At 36.1% G+C, this 4,863-nt stretch overlaps 1 pseudogene; it reads left to right on the top strand.

Annotated features, from left to right (window-relative positions):
- The first annotated feature begins 2,722 nt into the window (after window positions 1-2,722).
- LOC118541596 (acyl-coenzyme A thioesterase THEM4 pseudogene) lies at window positions 2,723-3,301 on the top strand (annotated as a pseudogene).
- The last annotated feature ends 1,562 nt before the right edge of the window (window positions 3,302-4,863 follow it).

Genomic DNA, 4,863 nt, shown 5'->3' with positions numbered 1-4,863 from the left:
ACCCAATTTGCCTAATTGAATATCTTTCCCTACCTCAGTAGTTCTCAAACTTTAATATGCACAAGAATCTCTTGGTGAGCTTTTAACACACACTTTTCTGAGCTCTATCCCCAGAGATTCTGATTCAATAGGTTACAGAAGTGCCCACGAATTTGTATTTCAAAGAAGCTCACAAGAAAAACTGATACTCTTGGTTCAGGGGACACCCTTTGAGAACTGGTGTTTTGAACTAAACACTGTCTAGAGGGAAGACCTCCCTGTTTCTTCTAAACCCCATATCCAGTTCAGTTCTAATTTCTTTTTCTTCTTATCTGCTCATTTTAGTTGCTGAGTTGCCTGTACGCCAAAAGACTGACATAAAACCACTGGCCCCGAAGGCTGACATCACTGCTGACATTTTCCTTTGGCAATATCCCTTTTCTTCACATAAAGTGAAGTAAAATAGAGCCTATTTTAAATTTTAACTTTTAGTTCACTCTCTAAAGAGGGGTACACGTTTATCAGATTAAGTCAGCAGCTGAAATAGATTTAAATTCATTCAATGTTCCTGCCGGTTTCCTCAAAGTATTTTTACTGAATTTAACAATGTGAAGTAGGACAAAATGCAGAAATTTGCCCCAAGTAGCTTCCAGCTCTAATGCACACTCTCAGCAGCCTTCATGGATTGAGTTTGAATTTAATAAAATGGATATAAATAAGTCTCCTGAAGTGTTTTTATTTCTCTTCTCAGTTTGAACCATCAGAGTGTAAGACAGAGAAAAAAAATAGCGTAAAACTAGTATTATGGAATGGAGGCATGTATTACTAAAAATGCTCATATTATGTTATTGGTTATATTGTCAGCTCCGGGGAATTTCAGCCAGGATCTCATCAGCAGTAAAGGACAGGAAACAGCTATGATGGTTGCTGAGGTAGGATTTCTTGTGTCTCTTCCTGAGGATGGGTAAATAGGGACTTTGATGACTTGGGGCTTCTTTTTCATGGTGCATATAGTGGTAAATGTATATATAGAAGAGCTGAAAATAAGGTTTAACATTAGAAAAAGAGGTGACTTATTCACTGATTCATATTTTGAATGCAAAAGAAACAAAAATTCCTAAGTAGCTCTTGAGCCAAAGAGGAAATTAAAAAATATAATCATAGCTTATTGAGAAAACAAATTAATGAAAAGATTTTATAAAAATTTATAGGATTTGGTCAAACTCTGAAGACTAAAATGCTGGGGGTTTTTGGTCTTGCATTTTAAGACTTTATTATTTTTAGGTTCATAACAAAATTAAGAAGAAGGTTCGGAGAGTTCCCTTATACCCTCTCCCCCATCATCCCCCCACCAGAGTGGTATATTTGTTGCAATTGATAAACCTACATTAATATGTCATTATCATCCAAAGTCCACAGTTTACATTAGGGTTCACTCTTGTACAATCTTTGTGTTTAGACCAGTGTATAATGACACATATCCACAATTATGGTGTCGTAAAGAGTATTTTCTCTACCCTAAAAGTCCTCTGTGCTCTGCCTATTCATGTCTTTCTACCACAGTCCCTGGCAACTACTGATGTTTTTACTATCTTCATAGTTTTTTCCTTTTCTAGAAAATCATATAGTTGAAATCATACAATATATAGCCTTTTCATATTGGTTTCTTTTACTTGGTACTATGTATTTAAATTTCCTCCATGTCTTTTCATGGTTTGATAGTTCATTTCTTTATGGTGCTGAATAATATTCCATTGTCTGGATATATCACAGTTTATCTATTCACCTACTGAAGCATATCTTTATTTCCTCCAAGTTTTGGCAATTATGAATAAAGCTGCTATAAACATCCATATATTTGTGTAGACATACGTTTTCAACATCTTTGGGTAAATACCAGGGAGTGCTATTGCTGGATAGTATGGTAAGACTATGTTTAGTTTTGTAAGAAACTACCACCCGATCTTCCAAATTGGCTGTTATTTTGCATTCACACTAGTAAAGAATGAAAGTTCTTGTTGCCCCATATCTTCACCAATATTTGGTATTATTAATGTTCCACATTTTGGCCACTCTAATTTTATTATATGTGCTGCCGAAGCGAGCACCACATTTTGGCCACTCTAATAGGTATGCAACAGTATCTCATTGTTCTAATTTGCATTTTCCTGATGACATATGATATGGAGTATCTTTTCATCTGCTTATTTGCCATGTGTATATCTTCTGTGATGAGATGTCTGTTAATGACATCTCATTTTTTAATGAGATTGTTTTTTTACTGCTGAATTTTAAGAAATTTTTGCATATTTTGGATAATAGTTCTTAATTGGATATGTCTTTGCAAATATTTTCTTCCAGTCTGTGGCTTGTCTTTTTATTTTTCTTGACAATGTCTATTAAAGAACAGAAAGTTTTAATTTTAATGATGTCCATTTTATCAACTATTTCTTCCATAGATTGTGCCTTTGGTGTTGTATTTAAAAAGTCATTGCTGGTTGTTACATGCCCCTTCATGAATGGATAGGAGCAAGTGAGTGGAAAGGTGGCCAGGCAGCCATCCTGGTAGAGCTTGGGCACCCTGGGGGCCATGCTGTGGAGCTGTTCCTTGTAACTGCATTTGCCTGGGAGGGGTGAGTGGGGGTTGTTCCCCCACAGGGAGGTGTTACCCCCTAGTGACGGACCATGCAGCTGTGCAGAGGTAGTTTTCTTCTGAGATCATTAATAGGAACCATTCTTTCCCATGCCCAGCTGGAGCAAGGACATGAGACTCCTCTTTAACCGGTTCATGAAGAAATGTGAAGATGGCTTCTAGAAACGTTTGCTTTCATATAAATGTAAATCAACTTGAAGTATTAAAGACTTCAAAACCTTTTTTTTTTTTTTGTGACACAAAACCTGTAAAATAACAAGTGTCATAGGCCCAGCTCTTCCCCAGAAGCTTTAAGGAAGGCCTGGGCCTTGAATATGTGATATTCCATAATCATGTTAAAGAAAGGATAGTTTGCATATTTCAAGGAGGTCCTTACCTGCAAAGAGCACCTGGATTCCTTCATGGAGGTGCCATTGCAACCATGATTGATGCTATTATTGGTATATCTGCAATTATAGTTGGGGGATTGTCATGACTGACAATCTCAGCATTAATTTTAAAAGGTCAATCCCCCTTTGTTCTGTTGTCATGATAAATAGCCAACTTGAGAAAATTGAAGGAAGGAAATTGTTTGTTTTCTGTGATGCTCAAAGCATGGATGAGAAGACCCTATATTCAGAAGCAACAAGCTTATTGGTAAAGCTGGATCCCAAAGGAAGTTTGACATAAAAGAGCTTCTGGTGCATTCTACACTAATCTCCACTAGGCTCTCTCTCCTCCAGAAGAAGCTGTTGTCCCCAGTCCTCTACTTACCTGCTGTTGAGTCCCCGAGAGGATGAAGCCTGCTAACATTGACCTTCCTGAACAAATCTTCAGAATACAACTCCAAGAGCTATTTCCACCTTCTAAACTTTTTAACATAGAAGCACTCCCTGTGGGGGAAAAAAAGTCATCGCCAAATGAAAGGTCATCTAGAGTTTCTTCTATGTTATCTTCTAGGAGTTTTATAGTTTTATATTTTACATTTAGCTCTGTGGTCCATTTTGAGTTAATCTTTCAGGTTATATAAAGTCTGTTTTATGTTTGTTTGTTTGTTTTACATGTTCATGTCTAGTTGATCCAGCACCATTTGTTAAAAAAAAATCTCTGCCCCATTGTGTTGTCTTTGCTCCTTTGTCAAAGATTAGTTGACTATTTATGTGGGTCTCTTTATGGGCTCTCTATTCTGTTCCATTGATCTATTTGTCTATTGCCAACACCACACAATCTTGATTACTGTAGCTTAAAGTAAGTATTAAAATTGGGTAGTGTCAGTCCTTCAACTTTGTTCTTCTTCAATATTCTGTTGGTTATTTTTGGTCTGTTGATTTTCCACATAAGCTTTAGAATCAGTTTGTCAATCACCAGAAAATAACTTGCTTGGATTTTGATTGGAATTGCATTGAATCTATAGATCAAGTTGGGAAGAACTGACATCTTGATAATATTGAGTTTTCCCATCCATGAACATGGAATATCTCTCCATTTATTTATTTATTTGATTTCATTCATTAGTTCTATAGTTTTCCTAATATAGATCTTGTACATATTTTGTTAGATTTATATCTAAGTATTTTATTTTGGGGGGTGCTAATGTAAAAGGTATTGCATTTTACATTTTAAATTCCGTTTGTTTATTTACTGTTACATAGGAAAATGGCTGACCTTTTGTATATTATTAACCTTGTACCCTGCAACCTTGCTATTAGTTCCAGGAGTTTTTTGGCTGATTCTTTCAGATTTTCTACATAGACAATCATGTCATCTACAAACAAAGACTGTTTTATTTTTTTCCTTCCAAATCAGTATATGCTTTATTTCTTTTTCTTGTCTTATTATGTTAGCTGGGGCTGCTTTCGTTTCAAAAGGAGAGATGAAATAAATGAACCAAGTATTCAACTCAGTTAGTTAGAATGGATGAGATTCTGGTCAAAATGTTATACTAAGTTCATGCTTTGGTGCTTTCTACATCCTCAACTCAAAACAATAATAGAAAAAATATTTTAAAAATACAAAACAGGAAATAAGTTGATGACAAAGGTTACTGGAATGTGGCTATGGGCACAGCAATGGCAGGGTTTAGCACTGCTGGGTAAAGATTCTAGAACCAGGCTCACAACTTGAAGTTGGGTGAGGGGTGAGCCTTCTGACAGAAAAACAAATGAAGTCTTATTTTTAGAAGATTTTGGCATTGGAAGTCAGCTGGACAAAGGCCTAGTTTCATGTCCACACCGGGACCAATACGCCCACTT

The sequence above is a fragment of the Halichoerus grypus genome, chromosome 12 (assembly GCF_964656455.1).
Source record: "Halichoerus grypus chromosome 12, mHalGry1.hap1.1, whole genome shotgun sequence".
In the NCBI taxonomy this organism is placed as follows: Eukaryota; Metazoa; Chordata; class Mammalia; order Carnivora; family Phocidae; genus Halichoerus; species Halichoerus grypus.
Note: the sequence above shows the minus strand (reverse complement) of the source record. Positions and strands in the feature narration are given on the sequence as shown.